General features: G+C 47.4%; 1 long non-coding RNA gene across 1 annotated transcript; it reads right to left on the bottom strand.

The window, feature by feature from the left end:
* Positions 1–4,644: 4,644 nt before the first annotated feature.
* On the bottom strand, positions 4,645–12,978 carry LOC142905623 (uncharacterized). The gene is made up of 4 exons (XR_012929649.1): positions 9,360–12,978; positions 8,282–8,393; positions 6,908–6,920; positions 4,645–4,804 (listed from the first exon to the last, which is right to left on the bottom strand). It is a non-coding gene; the product is annotated as an uncharacterized LOC142905623 (long non-coding RNA).
* Between the last annotated feature and the right edge of the window lie 10,320 nt (positions 12,979–23,298).

Raw genomic sequence — 23,298 nt, 5'->3', positions numbered from 1 at the left:
CACAGTGATGATGTTTACTACACAGCGGTGATGTTTACTACACAGCGGTGATGTTTACTACACAGCGGTGATGTTTACTACACAGCGGTGATGTTTACTACACAGCGGTGATGTTTACTACACAGCGGTGATGATTACTACACAGCGGTGATGTTTACTACACAGCGGTGATGTTTACTACACAGCCGTGATGTTTACTACACAGCGGTGATGTTTACTATACAGCGGTGATGTTTACTATACAGCGGTGATGTTTACTACACAGCGGTGATGTTTACTACACAGCGGTGATGATTACTACACAGCGGTGATGTTTACTACACAGCGGTGATGTTTACTACACAGCCGTGATGTTTACTACACAGCGGTGATGTTTACTACACAGCGGTGATGTTTACTATACAGCGGTGATGTTTACTACACAGCGGTGATGATTACTACACAGCGGTGATGTTTACTACACAGCGGTGATGTTTACTACACAGCGGTGATGTTTACTACACAGCGGTGATGATTACTACACAGCGGTGATGTTTACTACACACCGTAGCGGGTAACTCCACTCTGGGGCGGGAAAGACAAAGACACGGACACGGACAGACAACGCAGGCGCAGAGACAGAAATATATGGACAACATAGACACAGACAGCGACACACACACATGCACACAAACACTCAGAGAGACACAGACAGCGAGAGAGAGAGAGAGACATACAGATTTAGAGAGACACACATACAGACAGACATAGAGAGAGACAGAGAGACAGAGACGCATACAGACAGTGAGAGATAAACATACAGACAGACAGAAAGAGACAGAGACAGAGAGACAGACACACACATACATACAAAGAGAGAGAGACAGAGAGAGAAAGACACACACATACAGACAGACTTTAGACTTTTAAACAACTTTCATTGCCGCCAGTAGCAACAGCACTAGAGGCGATTCCGATACGAAATACACAAAGTCACCAGCAAATAACACACACTCTAAATCCATGCGCTGTGTCGCTAAATGGGCCCTCCGTACCAGCGTGGACGGCACCCTTCGTGTTCACCTTCTGGAGCGCGATGACCACCACCACCACGTGACTTTTATTTCGTGTTGTGCACATACAGACAGAGACAGAGAGAGAGACACGTACATACAGACAGAGACAGACAGAGAGAGAGAGACAGAGACAGACGGACAGAGAGAGACAGACAGACAGAGACAGACAGAGACAGACAGACACACATACAGACATAGAGAGAGAGAGAGACACACACACAAACACAGAGACAGACATACATACAGCCAGAGACAGGCAAAGAGAGACAGAGACAGACGGACAGAGAGATAGAGAGACATACAAACAGAGATACAGACATACATACAGACAGAGACAGACAAAGAGAGACAGAGACAGACAGAGACAGACAGAGACAGACAGAGAGACAGACAGACAGAGAGAGACAGAGAGAAAGACACACATACAGACAGAGAGATAGAGAGACATATAAACAGAGAGACATACATACAGACAGAGACAGACAAAGAGAGACAGAGAGAGACAGAGACAGACAGACAGAGACAGACAGAGAGAGTCGACCCAGGGCAGGTGAACAGGAGCGGTCGTGACGCGAACTCGTGCCACGTGCGGTGCGCGCGCGCTAACCGCTGCGCCACCGCTCCCTCACCCTGCACGCGTGCCGTGGTCAGAGGGGCGGTGAACGGTGGCGTGCTGGGAGTTCACGCGCGTGCGGGATTGTGACGAGGTGCGGGGTTGCGAGTGGCTGTGACGAGGTGGGGGGCTTGTGAGTGGTTGTGACGAGGTGAGTGGTTGTGAGTGGTTGTGACGAGGTGAGTGGTTGTGAGTGGTTGTGACGATGTGGGGGGCTTGTGAGTGGTTGTGACGAAGTGAGAGGTTGTGAGTGGTTGTGACGAGGTGAGTGGTTGTGAGTGGTTGTGACGAGGTGAGTGGTTGTGTGTGGTTGTGACGAGGTGAGGGGTTGTGAGTGGCTGTGACGAGGAGAGTGGTTGTGAGTGGTTGTGACGAGGTGAGTGGTTGTGCGTGGTTGTGACGAGGTGAGGGGTTGTGAGTGGCTGTGACGAGGTGAGTGGTTGTGAGTGGTTGTGACGAGGTGAGTGGTTGTGAGTGGTTGTGACGAGGTGAGTGGTTGTGAGTGGTTGTGACGAGGTGAGTGGTTGTGAGTGGTTGTGACGAGGTGAGTGGTTGTGAGTGGCTGTGACGAGGTGAGTGGTTGTGAGTGGCTGTGACGAGGTGAGTGGTTGTGAGTGGTTGTGACGAGGTGAGTGGTTGTGAGTGGCTGTGACGAGGTGAGTGGTTGTGAGTGGTTGTGACGAGGTGAGGGGTTGTGAGTGGCTGTGACGAGGTGAGTGGTTGTGAGTGGTTGTGACGAGGTGAGTGGTTGTGAGTGGTTGTGACGAGGTGAGTGGTTGTGCGTGGTTGTGACGAGGTGAGGGGTTGTGAGTGGCTGTGACCAGGTGAGTGGTTGTGAGTGGTTGTGACGAGGTGAGTGGTTGTGAGTGGTTGTGACGAGGTGAGTGGTTGTGAGTGGTTGTGACGAGGTGAGTGGTTGTGAGTGGTTGTGACGAGGTGAGTGGTTGTGAGTGGCTGTGACGAGGTGAGTGGTTGTGAGTGGTTGTGACGAGGTGAGTGGTTGTGAGTGGTTGTGACGAGGTGAGTGGTTGTGAGTGGCTGTGACGAGGTGAGTGGTTGTGAGTGGTTGTGACGAGGTGAGTGGTTGTGAGTGGTTGTGACGAGGTGAGTGGTTGTGAGTGGTTGTGACGAGGTGAGTGGTTGTGAGTGGTTGTGACGAGGTGAGTGGTTGTGAGTGGTTGTGACGAGGTGAGGAGTTGTGAGTGGCTGTGACGAGGTGAGGGGTTGTGAGTGGTTGTGACGAGGTGAGTGGTTGTGAGTGGTTGTGACGAGGTGAGGGGTTGTGAGTGGTTGTGACGAGGTCAGGGGTGTCGGTATGGGAAGTTAGGGCGGTGGTGTTGGAGTTGTGGGGGGGGGGGGTGGGAGTTATGGGGGGGTGGGAGTTGTGGGGGGATGGGAGTTGTGGGGGGGGGGTGGGAGTTGTGGGGGGATGGGAGTTGTGGGGGGGTGGGAGTTGTGGGGGGGGGGTGGGAGTTATGGGCGGGTGGGAGTTGTTGGGGGGGTGGGAGTTGCGGGGGGTGGGAGTTATGGGCGGGTGGGAGTTGTGGGGGGGGTGGGAGTTGTGGGGGGTGGGAGTTGTGGGGGGATGGGAGTTGTGGGGGGGGGGGGTGGGAGTTATGGGCGGGTGGGAGTTGTTGGGGGGTGGGAGTTGTGGGGGGGTGGGAGTTGTGGGGGGTGGGAGTTGTGGGGGGGGTGGGAGTTGTGGGGGGTGGGAGTTGTGGGGGGATGGGAGTTGTGGGGGGGGGGGTGGGAGTTATGGGCGGGTGGGAGTTGTTGGGGGGTGGGAGTTGTGGGGGGGTGGGAGTTGTGGGGGGTGGGAGTTGTGGGGGGGTGGGAGTTGTGGGGGGTGGGAGTTGTGGGGGGATGGGAGTTGTGGGGGGGGGGTGGGAGTTATGGGCGGGTGGGAGTTGTTGGGGGGTGGGAGTTGTGGGGGGGGGGAGTTGTGGGGGGGGTGGGAGTTATGGGCGGGTGGGAGTTATGGGGGGGTGGGAGTTGTGGGGGGGTGGGAGTTGTGGGGGGTGGGAGTTGTGGGGGGGTGGGAGTTGTGGGGGGTGGGAGTTGTGGGGGGGTGGGAGTTGTGGGGGGATGGGAGTTGTGGGGGGTGGGAGTTGTGGGGGGATGGGAGTTGTGGGGGGGGGTGGGAGTTGTGGGGGGGGGTGGGAGTTGTGGGGGGGGTGGGAGTTGTGGGGGGGTGGGAGTTGTGGGGGGATGGGAGTTGTGGGGGGTGGGAGTTGTGGGGGGATGGGAGTTGTGGGGGGTGGGAGTTGTGGGGGGATGGGAGTTGTGGGGGGTGGGAGTTGTGGGGGGATGGGAGTTGTGGGGGATGGGAGTTGTGGGGGGGGTGGGAGTTGTGGGGGGGTGGTGGGAGTTGTGGGGGGGGGTGGGAGTTGTGGGGGGTGGGAGTTGTGGGGGGGGGGGTGGGAGTTGTGGGGGGTGGGAGTTGTGGGGGGCAAGAGGGATGGAGGTGGGGGGGGGTTGATCCAATTAAAGAGGGGTGCGAGGCGGCGCACATCCGTCACTTAAATGGGAGTCGCGGAGCAGCCTCGCAATCTGTGCGGGGAGAGAGGATGGGGAGGATGGGGAGGATGGGGAGGAGGGAGAGGAGGGGGAGGATGGGGAGGATGGGGAGGAGAGAAAGAGGAGAAAGAGGAGGGAGAGACGGGAGAGGCTGGAGGGGAGGGAGAGGCGGGAGGGGGAGGAGGGGGAGGAGGGAGGAGAGAAAGAGGAGAAAGAGGAGGGAGAGGCGGGAGGGGGAGGAGGGGGAGGCGTGGGGCGTGAGTGGGGAGAGATTCAGGAAATGTGGAAGAGCGCGGCTATTGAAGAGGAGGATGACGAGAAGGAAGAGACGAAGCGAAGGGAGAGATGAGGAGGAGGAGGAGGGAGAGACGAGGAGGAGGAGGAGGGAGGGGCGGAGGGAGGAGAACTCCATGGCAGCACTCGCGGACCCAACGCGAAAGTGTTTTTTGGGGGGGGGAGGGGAGGGGGGAGTTTGTTTATTTATTTAACTTTAAAAAACCTCAAAATCGCTACACAACAGAAGAGGGCTCCCACCGTGGAGGGGAAACGCCGCGGTGACGGCGGCGGCGCTCCGAGCGAGTGAAGTCGCCGCGCACCGCTCTCTTGGAAGTTCAGAAACCTGCGGGTTCATCCGGAGCAGCATAAACACGGGAGGGAGGGAGGGGAGGGGAGGGAGAGAGGGAGGGAGGGGAGGGAGGGAGGGAGGGGAGGGAGGGAGGGAGGGAGGGGAGGGAGGGAGGGAGGCGAAGTTCGCTTTACCCGGTCACGTGTTTCTTGACAGCGGGAGAGCTCGAGGGGGATGCTCGATGCTGACTTTGGCTCCGAGTTTATCGCTGCACTCGAGTTCCCACGCTTGTACCCACCACTACCAACTACCACCACCACCACTACCACCACCACTACCACCACTACCACTACCACCACTACCACCACCACTACCACCACTACCACCACCACTACCACCACCACTACCACCACTACCACTACCACCACTACCAACTACCACTACCACCACCACTACCACTACCACCACTACCGCTACCACCACCACCACTACCACCACTACCACTACCAACTACCACTACCACCACCACTACCACTACCACCACTACCACCACCACTACAACCACTACCACTACCACCACTACCACCACCACCACTACCACCACTACCACCATCACTACCACCACTACCACCACTATCACTACCACCACTACCACCACCACTACCACCACTACCACTACCACCATCACCACTACCACTACCACTATCACCACTACCACCACTACCACTACTACTACCCACCACCATTACTACCACCACTACTACCACTACCACCACTACCACCACCACTACCACCACTACCACCACTACCACCACCACTACTACCACCACCACTACCACCACTACCACCACCACAACCACCACCACTACCACCACCACCACTACCACCACCACTACCACCACCACCACTACCAATACCACCACTCCCACTACCACCACTACCACCACTACCACCACCACTACCACCACTACCACCACTACCACCAATACCACCACTACCACCACCACTACCAATACCACCACCACTACCACCACCACTACTACCACCACCACTACAACCACTACCGCTACCACCACTACCACCACCACTACCACTAGCACTACCACCACCACTACAACCACTACCGCTACTACCACCACCACTACCATTACCGCCACCACTACCACCACTACCATTACCACCACTAGTACCACTACTACCACCACCACTACCACTACTACCACCACTACCACTACCAACAACAACCGTCATTCGCCACTAAGTGGCGGTGACGTCAACACGACGCCTGTGCCAGGCTAGGTGCACGTTGAGGCAACGTGAAGTGTCGAATGCCCGCTTGCAGGAGGTCACGGGGCAGACCCAGGTACCACAGGTCGACTGATTGAGATGACTGAGATGAGTGGCTGATGCACCACCTGTGCCCCCTACTGTGCCAACTTGCTGTGCTTTAGCCACCGGGCGCTCCGCTCGTTGTTGTGAGCGTCGCTCCTCTCCCCTCCGTTGTTGTTGGAGGGCGACTGCCTCCATCTGCCCAGTAGCGTCCTTCACGAGCCTCCTCCACAGAGGCCGATCTTGACACTGCTGGTACCGGTCATCGGCAAGTCCACTCAGCTCCAAATCTTCATTCCATCTCTTCTCTAGCCCGTGCCGTGCCACTACCACCACCACTACCACCACTACCACCACCACCACTACCACCGCCACTACCATCGCCACTACCACCAATACCACCACTATCATAGCCACTACCACTAATACTACCACCACCACTACCACCACCACTACCACCACTACCACCAACACCACTACCATCGTCACTACCACCAATACTACCCCCACCACTACCCCCACTACTATCACCACTACCACCACTAATAAATACCACCACTACCACCACTACTACCAATACCACCACTACCAAAGACAATGATCCCCTGTAACGCATTAACAGACTGTACAACTCTAGTGATGCTCTAGAAGACCGGAACAGCATACGAGGGGGTGGGTGGCCAGAACCACGCCCGACCGCCTTTGTCTCCCCAGTGGCGATATTTCCACACCGCACCAGGTACTCGTTTCAAGCTGAGTCTACTTAGGGTGTTGGTCGTGAGCGGGAATCGAACTCGGGTTGCCGGGGTCGTAGGGCAGCGCACTGACCGTATCTTGTTCCCTGAGATACACAGAGAGAGAGACACACACACACTTAGACAGATAGTTAGACACACACAGAGACACACACACTTAGACAGATAGTTAGACACACAGAGAGACACACACACTTAAACAGATAGTTAGACACACACAGAGACACACACACTTAGACAGATAGTTAGACACACATAGAGACACACACACTTAGAAAGATCGTTAGACACACACAGAGACACACACACTTAGACAGATAGTTAGACACACACAGAGACACACACACTTAGAGAGATAGTTAGACACACACAGAGACACACACACTTAGACAGATAGTTAGACACACACAGAGACACACACTTAGACAGATAGTTAGACACACAGAGACACACACACTTAGACAGATAGTTAGACACACACTGAGACACACACACTTAGACAGATAGTTAGACACACACAGAGACACACACACTTAGACAGATAGTTAGACACACACAGAGACACACACACTTAGACAGATAGTTAGACACACACAGAGAGACACACACTTAGACAGATAGTTATACACACACAGAGGCACACACACTTAGACAGATAGTTAGACACACACAGAGACACACACACTTAGACAGATAGTTAGACACACACAGAGACACACACACTTAGACAGATAGTTAGACACACACAGAGACACACACACTTAGACAGATAGTTAGACACACACAGAGACACACACACTTAGACAGATAGTCAGACACACACAGAGACACACACTTAGACAGATAGTTAGACACACAGAGACACACACACTTAGACAGATAGTTAGACACACACAGAGACACACACACTTAGACAGATAGTTAGACACACACAGAGACACACACACTTAGACAGATAGTTAGACACACACAAAGACACACACACTTAGACAGATAGTTAGACACACAGAGACACACACACTTAGACAGATAGTCAGACACACACAGAGACACACACACTTAGACAGATCGTTAGACACACACAGAGACACACACTTAGACAGATAGTTAGACACACACAGAGACACACACACTTAGACAGATAGTTAGACACACACAGAGACACACACACTTAGACAGATAGTTAGACACACACAGAGACACACACACTTAGACAGATCGTTAGACACACACAGAGACACACACTTAGACAGATAGTTAGACACACACAGAGACACACACACTTAGACAGATAGTTAGACACACACAGAGACACACACACACTTAGACAGATAGTTAGACACACAGAGACACACACACTTAGACAGATAGCCACAATGAGACGAGACAAAGTACCCCCGTGTAGCCTTAACAGACTGTTGGGGCAAGTGTTGTGAGCGAGTAGCACCTATGAAGGCCGGCACGGCACACGAGGGAGTGGGTAGCCAGCACCACGCCCGGCCGCCTTTGTCTCCCCATTGGCGATGTTTTACACACCGCACCAGGTATGTCCTTTGAGGCTGAGAGAGACAAAGACACCCACACAGAGACAAGGACAGATAACGCAGTCACAGAGACAGAAATAGATAGACACAGACACAGTGAGTGACACACAGACATACACACAAATACTCATAGAGACACGTACAGATAGAGAGACTTGACTTTGACAGATAGAGACAGACAGAGAGGGACACACAGAAAGACAGAAAGAGACACAGAAAGAGAGACACACAGACAGAGAGAGAGACAGAGAGACAGAGAGAAACAGAAAGAGACACAAACAGAGAGAGACAGAGAGAGACACACATAAACAGACACAGAGAGTGACACACAGACATACACACAAATTCTCATAGAGACACATACAGATAGATAGAGAGAGACATAGAGGGACACACAGACAGAGAGAGACACAGAAACACACACAGACACAGAGAGTGACACACACAGAGACAGAGAGAGACAGAGACAAATAGACAAATAGACACAGAGAGTGACACACAGACATACGCACAAATACTCAGAGAGACATATACAGATAAAGAGAGACAGAGAGGGGCACACAGAAAGACAGAAAGAGACACAGAGAGACACACAGACAGAGACAAAGAGAGTGACACATAGTGAGTGACACACACAGACAGAGAGAGACAGAGAGACTTTTGACTTTTAAACAACTTTTATTGCCGCCAGCAGCAAAAGCACTGAAGGCGATTTCGATATGAAATACACAGTCACCAGCAAATAAATGAAAATAAACGCTACAAATCCACGCGCTTTGGCGCTAAAAAAACACCGCGCATAACATGAAAGAAAAGTCACGTGGTTGAGACAGAGAGGCACACAGAGAGACGCAGAGAGAGAGAGTGAGACGGAGAAAGACACGCAGAACGAGAGACACAGAAAGAGAGAGACACAGAACGAGAGAGACAGAGACAGAAAGACACAGAACGAGAGACACACACAGAGAGACACACACTCACAGAGAGACGCGGAGTCGACGCGCGAATGTTGGGTGTTGCGTTCAGAGTTGGCGGACGGACGCATGGCGCCATCTGGTGGATAGGGCGATGATTCCGTGACCAGGGGTGGGACAAGAGAGGGGCCAGGAGAGACAGAGAGGGACGGAGAGAGACTTTTTGCTTTTAAACAACTTTTATCGCCTCCAGCACTGGAGGCGATTCCGATATGAAATACACAAAGTCACCAGCCATACAAATAACAACAAACACTCTACATCCACGCGCTGTGGCGCTAAATGCACCGCGCACAACACGAAAGAAAAGTCACGTGGTGGTGGTGTTCATCGCGCACGCCACGGTGACGAGCGAGAGCTTCAGAAGGTGAACACGTGGGGTGCCGTCCACGCTGGTACAGAGAGGGGCTTGTTCGGCCCCCCAGCGTTCGAAGAAGACGCGCTGCACATCACCGACACGTGTGTGTGGTACGTGGCGTGCTCCAGCCGGAGCCGCGCCTTGAGCAGGCCCCTGAACACCGGAAGCAGCACAGATCAGCCGTCAGTGTCACCTTGCAGCATCTTTTTTCTCGCTCTGTACATCGCCACCTTTGCCTGAGCACAGGCGAAGTTGGCGAGCTCATGGCGCTTGATAGCCAGGTAAAGCACCACCCCCCAAATACGAAGCTGCTGGTGTAGAAGGGCACCCCCAGTTTCCTGAAGATGTCCCCCAAAAGGCGGAGAGAGAGACAGAGAGGAGTCTCAGTCACAGGCATGACCTGGGTCAACGGTAGTCCAGTTCACCATCAGAGAAGTCCAGTTTACCATGGGAGTCCAGTTCACTGTGAGAATCCAGTTCAGTATAGAAGAAATCCAGTTAACCATGGGAGTCCAGTTTAACATTCAAGTCTACTTTACCATGAGCAGAGGTCGGCAACCTTTGGCTCCCGAGTCGCATGCGGTTCTTTATGCCGTTCTAGAGCATCACTAGAGTTGTACATCAGTCAGCTCTCTAAACCTTCTAGAATATCACTAGAAATGTACATCAGTCACTCAACTCTCTAGCTCATCTAGAATATCACTAGAGATGTACATCAGTCACTCAGCTCTCTAGCCCATCTAGAGCATCACTAGAGTTGTACATCAGTCACTCAGCTCTGTAGCCCTTCTAGAGCATCACTAGAGTTGTACATCAGTCACTCAGCTCTCTGGCCCTTCTAGAACATCACTAGAATGTACATCACTCACTCAGCTCTCTATCCCTTCTAGAACATCACTAGAGTTGTACATCAGTCACTCAGCTCTCTATCCCTTCTAGATCATCACTAGAATGTACATCAGTCACTCAGCTCTCTATCCCTTCTAGATCATCACTAGAGTTGTACATCAGTCACTCAGCTCTCTATCCCTTCTAGAACATCACTAGAATGTACATCAGTCACTCAGCTCTCTATCCCTTATAGAGCATCACTAGAATGTCAATCAGTCACTCAACTCTCTATCCCTTCTAGAGCATCACTAGAGTTGTACATCAGTCACTCAACTCTCTATCCTTTCTAGAGCATCACTAGAGTTGTACATCAGTAACTCAACTATCTATCCCTTCTAGAGCATCACTAGAGTTGTACATCAGGCACTCAGCTCTCTAGCCCTTCTAGAGCATCACTAGAGTTGTACATCAGTCACTCAGCTCTCTATCCCTTCTAGAGCATCACTAGAGTTGTACATCAGTCACTCAGCTCTCTATCCCTTCTAGAGCATCACTAGAGTTGTACATCAGTCACTCAGCTCTCTAGCCCTTATAGAGCATCACTAGAATGTGCATCAGTCACTCAGCTCTCTATCCCTTCTAGATCATCACGAGAGTTGTACATCAGTCAGCTCTCTATCCCTTCTAGATCATCACTAGAGATGTACATCAGTCACTCAACTCTCTAGTCCTTCTAGATCATCACTAGAGTTGTACATCAGTCACTCAGCTCTCTAGTCCTTCTAGATCATCACTAGAGTTGTACATCAGTCAGCTCTCTATCCCTTCTAGATCATCACTAGAGTTGTACATCAGTCACTCAGCTCTCTATCCCTTCTAGAACATCACTAGAATGTACATCAGTCACTCAGCTCTCTATCCCTTATAGAGCATCATCAGAATGTCAATCAGTCACTCAACTCTCTATCCCTTCTAGAGCATCACTAGAGTTGTACATCAGTCACTCAACTCTCTATCCCTTCTAGAGCATCACTAGAGTTGTACATCAGTCATTCAACTATCTATCCCTTCTAGATCATCACTAGAGTTGTACATCAGTCAGCTCTCTATCCCTTCTAGATCATCACTAGAGATGTACATCAGTCACTCAACTCTCTAGTCCTTCTAGATCATCACTAGAGTTGTACATCAGTCACTCAGCTCTCTAGTCCTTCTAGATCATCACTAGAGTTGTACATCAGTCAGCTCTCTATCCCTTCTAGATCATCACTAGAGTTGTACATCAGTCACTCAGCTCTCTATCCCTTCTAGATCATCACTAGAATGTACATCAGTCACTCAGCTCTCTATCCCTTCTAGATCATCACTAGAGTTGTACATCAGTCACTCAGCTCTCTATCCCTTCTAGAACATCACTAGAATGTACATCAGTCACTCAGCTCTCTATCCCTTATAGAGCATCACTAGAATGTCAATCAGTCACTCAACTCTCTATCCCTTCTAGAGCATCACTAGAGTTGTACATCAGTCACTCAACTCTCTATCCTTTCTAGAGCATCACTAGAGTTGTACATCAGTAACTCAACTATCTATCCCTTCTAGAGCATCACTAGAGTTGTACATCAGGCACTCAGCTCTCTAGCCCTTCTAGAGCATCACTAGAGTTGTACATCAGTCACTCAGCTCTCTATCCCTTCTAGAGCATCACTAGAGTTGTACATCAGTCACTCAGCTCTCTATCCCTTCTAGAGCATCACTAGAGTTGTACATCAGTCACTCAGCTCTCTAGCCCTTATAGAGCATCACTAGAATGTGCATCAGTCACTCAGCTCTCTATCCCTTCTAGATCATCACGAGAGTTGTACATCAGTCAGCTCTCTATCCCTTCTAGATCATCACTAGAGATGTACATCAGTCACTCAACTCTCTAGTCCTTCTAGATCATCACTAGAGTTGTACATCAGTCACTCAGCTCTCTAGTCCTTCTAGATCATCACTAGAGTTGTACATCAGTCAGCTCTCTATCCCTTCTAGATCATCACTAGAGTTGTACATCAGTCACTCAGCTCTCTATCCCTTCTAGAACATCACTAGAATGTACATCAGTCACTCAGCTCTCTATCCCTTATAGAGCATCACCAGAATGTCAATCAGTCACTCAACTCTCTATCCCTTCTAGAGCATCACTAGAGTTGTACATCAGTCACTCAACTCTCTATCCCTTCTAGAGCATCACTAGAGTTGTACATCAGTCATTCAACTATCTTTCCCTTCTAGATCATCACTAGAGTTGTACATCAGTCAGCTCTCTATCCCTTCTAGATCATCACTAGAGATGTACATCAGTCACTCAACTCTCTAGTCCCTCTAGATCATCACTAGAGTTGTACATCAGTCACTCAGCTCTCTAGTCCTTCTAGATTATCACTAGAGTTGTACATCAGTCAGCTCTCTATCCCTTCTAGATCATCACTAGAGTTGTACATCAGTCACTCAGCTCTCTATCCCTTCTAGATCATCACTAGAATGTACATCAGTCACTCAGCTCTCTATCCCTTCTAGATCATCACTAGAGTTGTACATCAGTCACTCAGCTCTCTATCCCTTCTAGAACATCACTAGAATGTACATCAGTCACTCAGCTCTCTATCCCTTATAGAGCATCACTAGAATGTCAATCAGTCACTCAACTCTCTATCCCTTCTAGAGCATCACTAGAGTTGTACATCAGTCACTCAACTCTCTATCCTTTCTAGAGCATCACTAGAGTTGTACATCAGTAACTCAACTATCTATCCCTTCTAGAGCATCACTAGAGTTGTACATCAGGCACTCAGCTCTCTAGCCCTTCTAGAGCATCACTAGAGTTGTACATCAGTCACTCAGCTCTCTATCCCTTCTAGAGCATCACTAGAGTTGTACATCAGTCACTCAGCTCTCTATCCCTTCTAGAGCATCACTAGAGTTGTACATCAGTCACTCAGCTCTCTAGCCCTTATAGAGCATCACTAGAATGTGCATCAGTCACTCAGCTCTCTATCCCTTCTAGATCATCACGAGAGTTGTACATCAGTCAGCTCTCTATCCCTTCTAGATCATCACTAGAGATGTACATCAGTCACTCAACTCTCTAGTCCTTCTAGATCATCACTAGAGTTGTACATCAGTCACTCAGCTCTCTAGTCCTTCTAGATCATCACTAGAGTTGTACATCAGTCAGCTCTCTATCCCTTCTAGATCATCACTAGAGTTGTACATCAGTCACTCAACTCTCTATCCCTTCTAGAACATCACTAGAATGTACATCAGTCACTCAGCTCTCTATCCCTTATAGAGCATCACCAGAATGTCAATCAGTCACTCAACTCTCTATCCCTTCTAGAGCATCACTAGAGTTGTACATCAGTCATTCAACTATCTATCCCTTCTAGATCATCACTAGAGTTGTACATCAGTCAGCTCTCTATCCCTTCTAGATCATCACTAGAGATGTACATCAGTCACTCAACTCTCTAGTCCTTCTAGATCATCACTAGAGTTGTACATCAGTCACTCAGCTCTCTAGTCCTTCTAGATCATCACTAGAGTTGTACATCAGTCAGCTCTCTATCCCTTCTAGATCATCACTAGAGTTGTACATCAGTCACTCAGCTCTCTATCCCTTCTAGAGCATCACTACAGTTGTACATCAGTCACTCAGCTCTCTATCCCTTCTAGAGCATCACTAGAGTTGTACATCAGTCACTCAGCTCTCTAGCCCTTATAGAGCATCACTAGAATGTCCATCAGTCACTCAGCTCTCTATCCCTTCTAGATCATCACTAGAGTTGTACATCAGTCAGCTCTCTATCCCTTCTAGATCATCACTAGAGATGTACATCAGTCAGCTCTCTATCCCTTCTAGATCATCACTAGAGTTGTACATCAGTCACTCAGCTCTCTATCCCTTCTAGAACATCACTAGAATGTACATCAGTCACTCAGCTCTCTATCCCTTCTAGAGCATCACTAGAGTTGTACATCAGTCACCCAGCTCTCTATCCCTTCTAGAGCATCACTAGAGTTGTACATCAGTCACTCAGCTCTCTAGCCCTTATAGAGCATCACTAGAATGTGCATCAGTCACTCAGCTCTCTATCCCCTCTAGATCATCACTATAGTTGTACATCAGTCAGCTCTCTATCCCTTCTAGATCATCACTAGAGATGTACATCAGTCACTCAACTCTCTAGTCCTTCTAGATCATCACTAGAGTTGTACATCAGTCACTCAGCTCTCTAGTCCTTCTAGATCATCACTAGAGTTGTACATCAGTCAGCTCTCTATCCCTTCTAGATCATCACTAGAGTTGTACATCAGTCACTCAGCTCTCTATCCCTTCTAGAACATCACTAGAATGTACATCAGTCACTCAGCTCTCTATCACTTATAGAGCATCACCAGAATGTCAATCAGTCACTCAACTCTCTATCCCTTCTAGAGCATCACTAGAGTTGTACATCAGTCACTCAACTCTCTATCCCTTCTAGAGCATCACTAGAGTTGTACATCAGTCACTCAACTATCTATCCCTTCTAGAGAATCATTAGAGTTGTACATCAGTCACTCAGCTCTCTAGCCCTTCTAGAGCATCACTAGAGTTCTACATCAGTCACTCAGCTCTCTATCCCTTCTAGAGCATCACTAGAGTTGTACATCAGTCACTCAGCTCTCTATCCCTTCTAGAGCATCACTAGAGTTGTACATCAGTCACTCAGCTCTCTAGCCCTTATAGAGCATCACTAGAGTTGTACATCAGTCATTCAACTATCTATCCCTTCTAGAGCATCACTAGAGTTGTACATCAGTCACTCAGCTCTCTAGCCCTTCTAGATCATCACTAGAGTTGTACATCAGTCACTCAGCTCTCTAGCCCTTATAGAGCATCACCAGAATGTCAATCAGTCACTCAACTCTCTATCCCTTCTAGAGCATCACTAGAGTTGTACATCAGTCACTCAAGTCTCTATCCCTTCTAGAGCATCACTAGAGTTGTACATCAGTCACTCAACTATCTATCCCTTCTAGAGCATCACTAGAGTTGTACATCAGTCACTCAGCTCTCTAGCCCTTCTAGAGCATCACTAGAGTTGTACATCAGTCACTCAGCTCTCTATCCCTTCTAGAGCATCACTAGAGTTGTACATCAGTCACTCAGCTCTCTATCCCTTCTAGAGCATCACTAGAGTTGTACATCAGTCACTCAGCTCTCTAGCCCTTATAGAGCATCACTAGAGTTGTACATCAGTCATTCAACTATCTATCCCTTCTAGAGCATCACTAGAGTTGTACATCAGTCACTCAGCTCTCTAGCCCTTCTAGATCATCACTAGAGTTGTACATCGGTCACTCAGCTCTCTATCCCTTCTAGAACATCACTAGAATGTACATCAGTCACTCAGCTCTCTATCCCTTATAGAGCATCACCAGAATGTCAATCAGTCACTCAACTCTCTATCCCTTCTAGAGCATCACTAGAGTTGTACATCAGTCACTCAACTCTCTATCCCTTCTAGAGCATCACTAGAGTTGTACATCAGTCATTCAACTATCTATCCCTTCTAGAGCATCACTAGAGTTGTACATCAGTCACTCAGCTCTCTAGCCCTTCTAGAGCATCACTAGAGTTGTACATCAGTCACCCAGCTCTCTAGCCCTTATAGAGCATCACTAGAATGTGCATCAGTCACTCAGCTCTCTATCCCTTCTAGATCATCACTAGAGTTGTACATCAGTCAGCTCTCTATCCTTTCTAGATCATCACTAGAGATGTACATCAGTCACTCAACTCTCTAGTCCTTCTAGATCATCACTAGAGTTGTACATCAGTCACTCAGCTCTCTAGTCCTTCTAGATCATCACTAGAGTTGTACATCAGTCAGCTCTCTATCCCTTCTATATCATCACTAGAGTTGTACATCAGTCACTCAGCTCTCTATCCCTTCTAGAGCATCACTAGAGTTGTACATCAGTCACTCAGCTCTCTATCCCTTCTAGAGCATCACTAGAGTTGTACATCAGTCACTCGGCTCTCTAGCCCTTATAGAGCATCACTAGAATGTCCATCAGTCACTCAGCTCTCTATCCCTTCTAGATCATCAAGAGAGTTGTACATCAGTCAGCTCTCTATCCCTTCTAGATCATCACTAGAGATGTACATCAGTCAGCTCTCTATCCCTTCTAGATCATCACTAGAGTTGTACATCAGTCACTCAGCTCTCTATCCCTTCTAGAACATCACTAGAATGTACTCATAATAAAGGTTTTTGGGTTAGATCGCGTTTATTTATAAATGTGTCGTAACCCTCCACCACCCGACACGGCCAATCAGCAAAAAAAGTGTCACGTTGACAAAAGACAAATAATTCACTACTTCAGCCCACCGGTGTGTTGAAGAGTTAATCCACATTTACAGTTTGAGTACGACGTTTCGCTGGTAAATACTTCCAGCATCATCGGGCAATTCGCCAGAATGGTAAAGCCCTCGCTTGCTCCCGGTTTTATATAGAGCAGCAGGGTGACGTCATCACTTAACTCATCAGGTGCAGTGATTAGAGGCGGAGGGGGGGGGTAATGTAATTATATAATCGATTAGTAATCAGTCATTGGTTATGATTAGTAATGAGTTGTAGATTAGTAATTCTTTAAATCAAAATGTAATGTGTATTATTTAATAATACGCTTCCAGGCCGCACTAAGCCGGTAGCTGTCAGAGTGATTAAAGTTATTCTTGTTCCTCTCAATTTCAATGGATTCTCTAATTAGTCTTTGCCAGTAATAATTAGTTTTACACACCACTGCAACATTGTCAAAATCAATTGAGTGTCCTTGTTGACAAGCATGTTCTGCCACTGCCGACAGTTGTGTTTGAGATAATTTAATATTTCTCTGATGTTCTTTTAGTCTTACGCTGATGTTACGTCCCGTCTGCCCAATGTAGCAGCTGCCACATGAACAATTAATCCGATATACACCTTCTGTTGATAGTTTAGGTAATGCGTCTTTAGTGCAAGATACTAGTTTTTGAATTTTGTGTACTGTACCAAATCTTACTGTAATGTTTTGCTTTTGCAAAACGCGGGCTAATTTGTCAGTTACTCCTGAGATATATGGAATTTTTATTGTTTTAACAATCTGGTCGCTTTCAGTAGTATTGCTTTGCGATCGTGATTTGGCATTCAGTGCTCTGTTAACAACTAGTATCTTGCACTAAAGACGCATTACCTAAACTATCAACAGAAGGTGTATATCGGATTAATTGTTCATGTGGCAGCTGCTACATTGGGCAGACGGGACGTAACATCAGCGTAAGACTAAAAGAACATCAGAGAAATATTAAATTATCTCAAACACAACTGTCGGCAGTGGCAGAACATGCTTGTCAACAAGGACACTCAATTGATTTTGACAATGTTGCAGTGGTGTGTAAAACTAATTATTACTGGCAAAGACTAATTAGAGAATCCATTGAAATTGAGAGGAACAAGAATAACTTTAATCGCTCTGACAGCTACCGGCTTAGTGCGGCCTGGAAGCGTATTATTAAATAATACACATTACATTTTGATTTAAAGAATTACTAATCTACAACTCATTACTAATCATAACCAATGACTGATTACTAATCGATTATATAATTACATTACCCCCCCCCCCCTCCGCCTCTAATCACTGCACCTGATGAGTTAAGTGATGACGTCACCCTGCTGCTCTATATAAAACCGGGAGCAAGCGAGGGCTTTACCATTCTGGCGAATTGCCCGATGATGCTGGAAGTATTTACCAGCGAAACGTCGTACTGAAACTGTAAATGTGGATTAACTCTTCAACACACCGGTGGGCTGAAGTAGTGAATTATTTGTCTTTTGTCAACGTGACACTTTTTTTTGCTGATTGGCCGTGTCGGGTGGTGGAGGGTTACGACACATTTATAAATTAACGCTATCTAACCCAAAAACCTTTATTATGAATAATATTGGTAGCGAAAGCCTACGTGTTAAACTGACTAGAATGTACATCAGTCACTCAGCTCTCTATCCCTTCTAGAGCATCACTAGAGTTGTACATCAGTCACCCAGCTCTCTATCCCTTCTAGAGCATCACTAGAGTTGTACATCAGTCACTCAGCTCTCTAGCCCTTATAGCATCACTAGAATGTGCATCAGTCACTCAGCTCTCTATCCCTTCTAGATCATCACTATAGTTGTACATCAGTCAGCTCTCTATCCCTTCTAGATCATCACTAGAGATGTACATCAGTCACTCAACTCTCTAGTCCTTCTAGATCATCACTAGAGTTGTACATCAGTCACTCAGCTCTCTAGTCCTTCTAGATCATCACTAGAGTTGTACATCAGTCAGCTCTTTATCCCTTCTAGATCGTCACTAGAGTTGTACATCAGTCACTCAGCTCTCTATCCCTTCTAGAACATCACTAGAATGTACATCAGTCACTCAGCTCTCTATCCCTTATAGAGCATCACCAGAATGTCAATCAGTCACTCAACTCTCTATCCCTTCTAGAGCATCACTAGAGTTGTACATCAGTCACTCAACTCTCTATCCCTTCTAGAGCATCACTAGAGTTGTACATCAGTCACTCAGCTCTCTAGCCCTTATAGAGCATCACTAGAGTTGTACATCAGTCATTCAACTATCTATCCCTTCTAGAGCATCACTAGAGTTGTACATCAGTCACTCAGCTCTCTAGCCCTTCTAGAGCATCACTAGAGTTGTACATCAGTCACTCAGCTCTCTAGCCCTTATAGAGCATCACTAGAATGTGCATCAGTCACTCAGCTCTCTATCCCTTCTAGATCATCACTAGAGTTGTACATCAGTCAGCTCTCTATCCCTTCTAGATCATCACTAGAGATGTACATCAGTCACTCAACTCTCTAGTCCTTCTAGATCATCAATAGAGTTGTACATCAGTCACTCAGCTCTCTAGTCCTTCTAGATCATCACTAGAGTTGTACATCAGTCAGCTCTCTATCCCTTCTAGATCATCACTAGAGTTGTACATCAGTCACTCAGCTCTCTATCCCTTCTAGAGCATCACTAGAGTTGTACATCAGTCACTCAGCTCTCTATCCCTTCTAGAGCATCACTAGAGTTGTACATCAGTCACTCAGCTCTCTAGCCCTTATAGAGCATCACTAGAATGTCCATCAGTCACTCAGCTCTCTATCCCTTCTAGATCATCACTAGAGTTGTACATCAGTCAGCTCTCTATCCCTTCTAGATCATCACTAGAGATGTACATCAGTCAGCTCTCTATCCCTTCTAGATCATCACTAGAGTTGTACATCAGTCACTCAGCTCTCTATCCCTTCTAGAACATCACTAGAATGTACATCAGTCACTCAGCTCTCTATCCCTTCTAGAGCATCACTAGAGTTGTACATTAGTCACCCAGCTCTCTATCCCTTCTAGAGCATCACTAGAGTTGTACATCAGTCACTCAGCTCTCTAGCCCTTATAGAGCATCACTAGAATGTGCATCAGTCACTCAGCTCTCTATCCCTTCTAGATCATCACTATAGTTGTACATCAGTCAGCTCTCTATCCCTTCTAGATCATCACTAGAGATGCACATCAGTCACTCAACTCTCTAGTCCTTCTAGATCATCACTAGAGTTGTACATCAGTCACTCAGCTCTCTAGTCCTTCTAGATCATCACTAGAGTTGTACATCAGTCAGCTCTCTATCCCTTCTAGATCATCACTAGAGTTGTACATCAGTCACTCAGCTCTCTATCCCTTCTAGAACATCACTAGAATGTACATCAGTCACTCAGCTCTCTATCCCTTATAGAGCATCACCAGAATGTCAATCAGTCACTCAACTCTCTATCCCTTCTAGAGCATCACTAGAGTTGTACATCAGTCACTCAACTCTCTATCCCTTCTAGAGCATCACTAGAGTTGTACATCAGTCACTCAACTATCTATCCCTTCTAGAGCATCACTAGAGTTGTACATCAGTCACTCAGCTCTCTAGCCCTTCTAGAGCATCACTAGAGTTGTACATCAGTCACTCAGCTCTCTATCCCTTCTAGAGCATCACTAGAGTTGTACATCAGTCACTCAGCTCTCTATCCCTTCTAGAGCATCACTAGAGTTGTACATCAGTCACTCAGCTCTCTAGCCCTTATAGAGCATCACTAGAATGTGCATCAGTCACTCAGCTCTCTATCCCTTCTAGATCATCACTAGATTTGTACATCAGTCAGCTCTCTATCCCTTCTAGAGCATCACTAGAGTTGTACATCAGTCACTCAGCTCTCTAGCCCTTATAGAGCATCACTAGAATGTGCATCAGTCACTCAGCTCTCTATCCCTTCTAGATCATCACTAGAGTTGTACATCAGTCAGCTCTCTATCCCTTCTAGAGCATCACTAGAGTTGTACATCAGTCACTCAGCTCTCTAGCCCTTATAGAGCATCACTAGAATGTGCATCAGTCACTCAGCTCTCTATCCCTTCTAGATCATCACTAGAGTTGTACATCAGTCACTCAACTCTCTAGTCCTTCTAGATCATCACTAGAGTTGTACATCAGTCACTCAACTCTCTAGTCCTTCTAGATCATCACTAGAGTTGTACATCAGTCACTCAGCTCTCTAGCCCTTATAGAGCATCACTAGAATGTGCATCAGTCACTCAGCTCTCTATCCCTTCTAGATCATCACTAGATTTGTACATCAGTCAGCTCTCTATCCCTTCTAGAGCATCACTAGAGTTGTACATCAGTCACTCAGCTCTCTAGTCCTTCTAGATCATCACTAGAGTTGTACATCAGTCAGCTCTTTATCCCTTCTAGATCATCACTAGAGTTGTACATCAGTCACTCAGCTCTCTATCCCTTCTAGAACATCACTAGAATGTACATCAGTCACTCAGCTCTCTATCCCTTATAGAGCATCACCAGAATGTCAATCAGTCACTCAACTCTCTATCCCTTCTAGAGCATCACTAGAGTTGTACATCAGTCACTCAACTCTCTATCCCTTCTAGAGCATCACTAGAGTTGTACATCAGTCACTCAGCTCTCTAGCCCTTATAGAGCATCACTAGAGTTGTACATCAGTCATTCAACTATCTATCCCTTCTAGAGCATCACTAGAGTTGTACATCAGTCACTCAGCTCTCTAGCCCTTCTAGAGCATCACTAGAGTTGTACATCAGTCACTCAGCTCTCTAGCCCTTATAGAGCATCACTAGAATGTGCATCAGTCACTCAGCTCTCTATCCCTTCTAGATCATCACTAGAGTTGTACATCAGTCAGCTCTCTATCCCTTCTAGATCATCACTAGAGATGTACATCAGTCACTCAACTCTCTAGTCCTTCTAGATCATCACTAGAGTTGTACATCAGTCACTCAGCTCTCTAGTCCTTCTAGATCATCACTAGAGTTGTACATCAGTCAGCTCTCTATCCCTTCTAGATCATCACTAGAGTTGTACATCAGTCACTCAGCTCTCTATCCCTTCTAGAGCATCACTAGAGTTGTACATCAGTCACTCAGCTCTCTATCCCTTCTAGAGCATCACTAGAGTTGTACATCAGTCACTCAGCTCTCTAGCCCTTATAGAGCATCACTAGAATGTCCATCAGTCACTCAGCTCTCTATCCCTTCTAGATCATCACTAGAGTTGTACATCAGTCAGCTCTCTATCCCTTCTAGATCATCACTAGAGATGTACATCAGTCAGCTCTCTATCCCTTCTAGATCATCACTAGAGTTGTACATCAGTCACTCAGCTCTCTATCCCTTCTAGAACATCACTAGAATGTACATCAGTCACTCAGCTCTCTATCCCTTCTAGAGCATCACTAGAGTTGTACATCAGTCACCCAGCTCTCTATCCCTTCTAGAGCATCACTAGAGTTGTACATCAGTCACTCAGCTCTCTAGCCCTTATAGAGCATCACTAGAATGTGCATCAGTCACTCAGCTCTCTATCCCTTCTAGATCATCACTATAGTTGTACATCAGTCAGCTCTCTATCACTTCTAGATCATCACTAGAGATGTACATCAGTCACTCAACTCTCTAGTCCTTCTAGATCATCACTAGAGTTGTACATCAGTCACTCAGCTCTCTAGTCCTTCTAGATCATCACTAGAGTTGTACATCAGTCAGCTCTCTATCCCTTCTAGATCATCACTAGAGTTGTACATCAGTCACTCAGCTCTCTATCCCTTCTAGAACATCACTAGAATGTACATCAGTCACTCAGCTCTCTATCCCTTATAGAGCATCACCAGAATGTCAATCAGTCACTCAACTCTCTATCCCTTCTAGAGCATCACTAGAGTTGTACATCAGTCACTCAACTCTCTATCCCTTCTAGAGCATCACTAGAGTTGTACATCAGTCACTCAACTATCTATCCCTTCTAGAGCATCACTAGAGTTGTACATCAGTCACTCAGCTCTCTAGCCCTTCTAGAGCATCACTAGAGTTGTACATCAGTCACTCAGCTCTCTATCCCTTCTAGAGCATCACTAGAGTTTTACATCAGTCACTCAGCTCTCTATCCCTTCTAGAGCATCACTAGAGTTGTACATCAGTCACTCAGCTCTCTAGCCCTTATAGAGCATCACTAGAATGTGCATCAGTCACTCAGCTCTCTATCCCTTCTAGATCATCACTAGATTTGTACATCAGTCAGCTCTCTATCCCTTCTAGAGCATCACTAGAGTTGTAC

Source organism: Petromyzon marinus, chromosome 55 (assembly GCF_048934315.1).
Source record: "Petromyzon marinus isolate PM22_M1 ecotype Great Lakes invasive population chromosome 55, UKy_Petmar_22M1.pri1.0, whole genome shotgun sequence".
Lineage (NCBI taxonomy): Eukaryota > Metazoa > Chordata > Hyperoartia > Petromyzontiformes > Petromyzontidae > Petromyzon > Petromyzon marinus.
Note: the sequence above shows the minus strand (reverse complement) of the source record. Positions and strands in the feature narration are given on the sequence as shown.